The sequence below is a fragment of the Sinocyclocheilus anshuiensis genome, unplaced genomic scaffold, assembly GCF_001515605.1.
Source record: "Sinocyclocheilus anshuiensis isolate Anshui unplaced genomic scaffold, SAMN03320099.WGS_v1.1 scaffold2557, whole genome shotgun sequence".
Lineage (NCBI taxonomy): Eukaryota > Metazoa > Chordata > Actinopteri > Cypriniformes > Cyprinidae > Sinocyclocheilus > Sinocyclocheilus anshuiensis.
The window spans coordinates 14,111-21,947 of NW_015544359.1; positions in this window are offsets into that span (position 1 = coordinate 14,111).

The window sequence follows — 7,837 nt, forward strand, 5'->3', positions numbered from 1 at the left end:
GAGATTTACAGCATTTATCCACATGGCAGAGCCAGTAATCAAGAATCAGTAGTACACTTCCAAGCCCTGCCGTATAGGTGTAAGCTTGATGTGAAATTAGTTCACCAGTGTGATACACTACAGTATTATAGTATTACTGTAATGAGGGACCATATCCTGAATAGTGAAATTTGAAACTTTCTACAGTTTTTTATAGGAAACCACCTTACATTTTTCAAACAAATTGCTGGGTAACACTACACAAAATGATTCAATTCATTAGCATTATTTAATACAATAGTTATGTACAGGGCTTAATTTGTGTAAATTGACAGATCCCCTCCTCACGCGCCAATGAAAGACGTTTGTGTTGACCTATAGCGTGCATATATTTCATGAAAAACACTTCTATTATGAGCAGGCTTGCCTAGCATCTACATTTGAAACAACAAACTTGAGTGTGCAAAGAGATGCAACGTGGCTGCTCTCACAAACCCAAATGCACGGATCCACTACTGATACACATGCGTTTTCTTTCTCAGATGTTTACATTTAGTTAAGACAAAACCGACTGTGCTTACGAGGATAATTGCCAGGACGGCCATTTTGACGTCATTTTTTGTGTGTATTTGGCCTCGTTAGCGCAACAAGCTGCGAAAAACAACTCAATTTGGTACTCGCGAGGCGGCGCGATATGCTCGCTATGGATGTGACTGTGAGCGCATAGGAAACCCCCTTTGGAGCACGCGAGTATCGAATGGCTTAAACTTAAAAAGATGTGCAAATGATACAGTTTTGTGACGATGCAACAATGACTCGATTAGGCAAGTGACAATTCTGTTGACTGTCCCGAAACCCGAGCAAAAGTATTGTATCGCAGCGTGCAGTAGTGCAGACGAGATGCGCTGTTGTGAAGCCGCTTTGAGAGTGAGAGAAGACGCAGTACAGCTGAATTACTCACGCTGTTCTCAAATGACTGATTTAATCTGATAGTATGTGTGGATTTATTTACTCCTCTAACCTACATGCTCTATTGAATATGTTTGCAGCAATTTCCCTCATTATAAACTCGAAAGCAGATTAAACAAAAAAAACAAAAAAACAAGATGGCGGCGCGTTCACACGCTGCGGCTTCTCTCTCTCCCGACAGAAAGAAAGAGGTACCTTCGCTGTGGATCAAACCCTTTTTGAATGTTGGAAAGTCAAACATGAATTTGCTTTCACCTGTACGATCTAAACACAGCAGTGAGGAAAGAACATTAACAGCTACAGTGAAAGAAATCCCACGAATCAAAGTAAAATGCTTTTGCTTCTGGCATCTCAAACTAGATGAAGCCAGGTTTGGTCTTTATACATTTCACAGTCCCTTTGTCAAACTCATAATTATTTTGTTTTCCTTGTAGGATAACCTCAACAAGTCTGTATTAGGCTGGTAAGACAGCTATTCAATGGCCTTCAGGATGTCTGGGCAAAATCTAAAGAGCAGCATGACATGAGAACTATATAGAAGAATTTCAGAGAAAATCTAAAGAAATGCTGAACAGCCCTCGAGGAGATGAAATACCTTGGCCAGATGGCTTGAAATCTGGTCCGAGCAAAATCAAGGCAATCAGAAAATGCTCACCCTAGTGAGCAAAAAGATGTGGTGAGATTTTGTGGGATGGCCCTTGCAAAGTTCATTCCAAACTTGTCACAACTTGTGATTCAACAGTTCTAAAAAACTGATTGTCTAAAATGACTTGGACTTCCCAAAACAAGTTTTCCTGTTAAGATGTAGGTTGACACAACACCTTACAGGCAGGCTGAGGAGTATCTCCACAAACGGTTTCACTTCTGAAAGCACACTTTAATGACTGTGTAATGGCTCAAGGCAGAAATGAAAGGTTTGAGGAAGAAGGGGTTGGAATATTGGAATACTGACACCCTAGATTTTATTCTTTGAGAACTGCAGTGGATGAGCATGCAGGCTTGTTTGTCATTGTCACTTGTTGTCAGGCTTCAGTTGGGCATGTACAAATTTGTGAATTAGTTTGCCAAAAGGCAGATTCGAACCCGGGTCGATCGCGTTAAAATGAGTAGCCTATGACACACACGTTACCATCTACGCCACTGAATCTGACGACTGATGACCGTCTTTTGTAATGTTGACTAGCCCAATCACACGTTGGTGTGTGGAGTTAGTGTAAATAGCCTCTGCCAACAAGGCGGACTATTTGCACTTAGTGTAAATAGACACTCTGATTTTCCTAACAGTTAAACAGTTGCCCACAGAAAAAAAACAGGGGGTGCTGCAGCACCCTCAGCACCCCCACTTCCCGCGCCTATGACTCATTATATTTTTTTTGCCAATAAAAGTATTTAAAACTTATGATATGCTTATCATTGTTTTTCAGTATACCATAGAAACGTGAAAAATAATCTACAAAAACTGAAGCAGTAAACTTTGCAAAACACACAATTTATGTCACTACCAAAATTTTAGCCATGACTGTACATATTTTTATTATTATGTTGAAAATAGCTGTGCTGCTTAATATTGTGTGGGTTGTCATGATTGCTACAGAGAGGAGCAAGGAATGCGAAGATGAGGGATAATCATAAACAACAGTCTTTAATAATCCAAACGCAGGGAAACACAGGGCACAGCGGTGAGGGGATCCATGGGGAAACAGTGGGAAACAAAAAACACGCCAATAAACTTTTTGTCGGTCCGGTGTTCTGTCACGATTGCTACAGAGAGGAGCAAGGAACGCGGAGACGAGGGATAATCATATACAACAGTCCAATAATCCAAACACAGGGCAGGCTGGAGACACACGAAGCACATCAAGACTGAACTAGGTAATTAACGAGACACATCTGAACCAAATGAGACAATCACACATGGGAGAAACTGGGTCACGGGGAGCACGTGGGGAGAAAAACACACACAGACAGCTCATGGGCGTGACATGGGTACTGTGATATACCTTTTTTATGCATTTCTGATTGATGGAAAGTTCAAAAGAATGCAATTTATTTAAAATTATTTTTTCTTTTTTTTTTTGTAAGAATGTAAACGCTTTTACTTCAACTTTTGATCAGTTTAATGCATCCTTGCTGAATAAAAGCATTAATGATAAAAGCATTAAAAAAGAAGTTACTAACCCCAGACGTTTGGATGGTATATATTGATAATATTTCTATATATTAAAGTGAATGTTTTATCAGCGACAGATAATTTTTTTAAAGGGACTCTTAGAAGCATTTAGACACATTTGGTTCACAGCTCAGGATATTTAATAATGAAGTGTTGAGGACTGTCAGTTAGCATGTCATTATATATTTTGTTTGTCACAGTGTTTATGGTTTCTGACCTTAAATCCCATGAACAAGGATGGCAGATTTCAAATCTCACATTTGAAGGGTCCTGTGCCTGGGGGTAGGGCTTTTTCAAAATGGCAGTTTCATATTGTATTTTTAATGAACATAAATGGAATAGTATTATGCTGATCACTGATCTAAAATCAAGGCATAAGAATCATCCATTTTTAAATCTCCCCCGGGCAACATAGACATCTTTGACTCAATAAAGCATAAAGCCAAAAGTATAAAATAAAAATGAACAGAGTGTTCAAAAAAGATGCAAAGGGTCATAAGCCAAGTTAATATTTTTGTCAATCATTCAGGTCAGGTTGACTCTTAACCACCTACACAACCTGGCTAGAGACAGGGCAGAGATGAGTAGATACAGCCGTGTATAACATTGTCTTAATTATTTCGATCTGGAAAAAGCTCGATTTGAGACGTAGCTCATTAATGTGCGACAGCACCGCGATATGGACCCACCAGGCATGGTGAGGAGGTAATTAGAGGCATGACGAATCCTCATGGATTTCTGTTATGAGCCTAATTAGCGTTCAGGGCACCAGTCTGACTGACCACACGCCACCACTCCAGCTGCCCCTGTGGAGACGGACACACAGTTATCTAGCAAGGGCCAGACTCTTAACCCCACAGTAACAATCTGTGGAGGACACTGAGAGATGTGATCATGCATACAAGCCGGGAACTAACACGCACCCAAAAAGTACCAGTTTCAACTTCTGTTTGTTTTGATGTATATTTGCTGGCACAAACTGTGCTTAAATTCTGAATTAAAACTTACTTCTGTAGTCTGCTTTTTTATGCCAGAACCCATTACTTTTATCAAATGGTAGTGATTGCTAAGATGAAGAGGAGCTCTCGGCTTTTGAACACAGCGCGGAGGTTACACCCCTGCAGGACATGTGACTGCAACCTGTGCTTTTCTCTCAATCACAAAAGGGATTTGGAGAATGTGAGGAAAAAGTCCATTTCAAAACTCAGCGTGAATAATTACAAAGTACTTTCATCATGAGAAGCCCAGACATATGTGAATAAATGAGGCTGGAATATTAATTATTAAATAGTTTGAATGCATGCCGAGAGTAAACTACAGGCCAGGCTGAGCATGCCAAACCACTCAAATCTAATGAGCACATGATAATGGTAATTAAGTAATATCAGCATTATTGTGAGATGAAATCAACAAATATTTATGAAAAGCATTGGGATGAAAATTGTAACTATTTCTTTGGTCTTTATACAGCTGTGAAATTTGACAATACAGTCAGTGTCTTACTCTCTGTATTTAGTGTTTGTTTAATATTTTTATTTATTAATGTAGAACATCCATGAGCATAATTGCTATACTTTGAGCAAATGTACATGGGGAGGAAACTAAACACTCTTTGTGTTCCCTTCTTCTCTTAAGAACAAACCTTTAAGAACTTCTTAAGTGCTTATATAAGAAGGAAATTATAAAAAGAAAGGAACTGTTAAAAGGACAGTTTAGCCTCTTATGTTATCATTTATTCACCCTCATGTTCTTCCAAAGGAATATTCCTTTTAGGGGTGGGCATTCCAAGCAAAAATAATATTCGAAAATCGCTGGGTATTATTCGACTATTATTCGAAAATCGCACCCCTCCCCGCATGCATGCACAAACACCCATAAACACACAGAGAGAGCGAGAGAGAGGAGCTTCAAGCTTTCAATCTGTATGATAAACTGTTTAATTCAGAAGATAGGCTACCTGTAAGATATTAATATAATAAACATAACCAAATGATGGCACTTATTAACATAACAGTCTGTCGATTAGCATAAATCAACTGCTCATACGGCTAGGACATTTCCATTCTAAAAAATGGAACCCCAAAGGGAATAGATACGAGATGGGAGGAAAAATATACTTCAATATCTTCTTTCGCAATTATATCGTTGGGTAATTATACTGTATATAAACTGCGGGCGTCAGGGAGCAGTTATTAATATACGGGGCATTGAAATCATTTATGAACGCGTGCTTGTTTTTTACTTTCACTTTCGAGATTCGCGATCACACGTATGGGGCAGCACCCTGCAGTACTTACCATCTTCTGTCGCAATTAAGGGATTTGTGGTCCGCACAGAACTCTTATTTGATATCGTCCCAAGTTACTGGCAGCGCCACATGAACGCGTCACGACCGCACCACCTATTCGATATTCTATAATTAAATCAACTAATCGAATATTCGAAAATCGTGTCCCATCCCAAATTCCTTTTCAATGCAATTACAGTGAACGAGGTCTGAGACACCAAAGCACTATAATATAGAAAAGAGTGCTTATTCCATATGTATTTGTTTGATATCGTCCCAAGTTACTGTAACCGTTATATGCCACGCAAGTCTACAGTGTGCGCTTGAGACAATGTGTTCTTCTGTTGTCTTTGACAGCTTTTAGGTGCGTTATTTATTGGCAGTGCCACATGAACGCGTCACCAACGCATCTGCACGGAAAACATGGGGAATTTTTTTAAGACAATAATCGCACAACCTATTCGATATTTTTAAAATATTTTTTTTTTTCAGATCTGTTTTTTAAAATCTGATTTCTCTCTTGATCTAACATGACACACCGAGAATAGATTAATGGTCCCTACAGCAAAGATGATTTATCCTTACAGCACAGTGAACAGTGAAAGCATTAGTTCTGCTGTCCAGATCTGTTTTCCTTACATTTAATCTGTGAAAGAGACATAAACAAAAAATACAAGGGGATTTTAATTAAAGAAGGCTCATTGATCTTATCCTCTCATATTGTGCACAGTTGCTCAGTGATTTTATTGCATACATCTGTGGTAGATTGCTTATGGACCTCTTCAGGACATAATCAACATTTTAAGAGCTGAAAACAATCCCTGTGGTGAAAAGACTTTATGGTATGAACAATCACAAACAAAAAGTGCTTATATTTTGGCTTCCTCTGGTATGTCTGGTGGTCTGCTCTTGCTTGGAAATATTTCCCCCACCTCAAAGCTCAATGGGAAAACGTGTTGCCTAATGCTTAGTGAACTGTGTTGTATCATCATACTTAAGTAACAGTAAAATATGTCAGTTAAGTGGCTCATTAAAAATAGTTAAAATATAAAGTAACTGATAATAAAACTTCCTAAGTATCAAAAAGTAAAGGTATAATTAACATAATGCAATAATTGTATCAATGGTAGACTATAGCTGAGTGATGGGTTGTTGGAGTTCTTTTTTAAAAAAGGAAATGTGTCATTATTTATGCAACTTCATGTTGTATGATGTTTTTCTTCTGCAGAGTAAAAAAAATTTATATATATTGGGGTTACTATAGGTTAATATATAATGGCCCGGTTTCACAAACCAGTCCGGGTTTAGCTTAAGCCAGGACTTAGGCCTTAGTTAAATTAAGAGATTTAAGCAATTTAAAAAAAAATGCCTTGGAAGAAAAATTTACAGGTGTGCATCTTGACACAGAACAATGACACTGACATATTTTAAGATATGTCAGAGCAAGATATTTTCAGTTGAGACAGCTCAAACATGCATTTTAGTCTGGAACTAGCTTAAGCCTTGTCTGTGAAACCGGGGGAACGTGTATAATAATACTCCAGTAACCATACTCCAGGGTCACAGATACACTGAATAAACAGATATCATACTATGTTTTCATGAATAGACTGACCTAGAATGTCATGTACTTTCCAAACTAATAAACTAAATACTGCCTGCTTCACTCTGGGTCATGTTCAAAACACTATAGTAAAAACATGGTACTTTGTGGTACTTTGTTGTATGTGACATGTAGCCTATAGTGTTAAGGGTGTAAGTGAGTATTTTTGGAAACGGTAATAAAATGTTGATTATGATCTAGAGTGCCCCACTTCTTCCCACCCACCCACACTCTTAAAAATAAAGGTGCTTAAAAGGTTCTTCACAGCGATGCCATAGAAGAACCATTTTTGATTCCACAAAGAACCATTCATTCAAAGGTTCTTTAAAGAACCATATCTTTTTTACCTTTTTTATAATCTAAAGAACCTTCTTTCGCCACAAAGAACCTTTTGTGAAATAGAAAGGCTCTTCAGATGTTAAAGGTTCTTTATGGAACCATTCAGACAAAAAGGTTCTTCTATGGCATGGTGAAGCACCTTTATTTTTAAGAGTGCACCTTACAGTGTAGTCCTACTTCCAGCTTCACATCTCCTGGAGATACGATACGATACGATACAATACAATATGATTATTTACCTGGATGCACGGTCTGAGAACCCCAAGTGATGTTACACATTGTTTGGTGTGCTTCTCAAGATCTAGATTAAAGGGATAGTTCATCCAAAAATGAAAATTTGATGTTTATCTGCTTACCCCCAGGGCATCCAAGATGTACGTGACTTTGTTTCTTCAGTAGAACACATATGATGATTTTTAACTTTAACCGTTGCAGTCTATCAGTCGTATAATGCATGGCAATGGTAACAAAATCTATGAGAGTAAAAAAA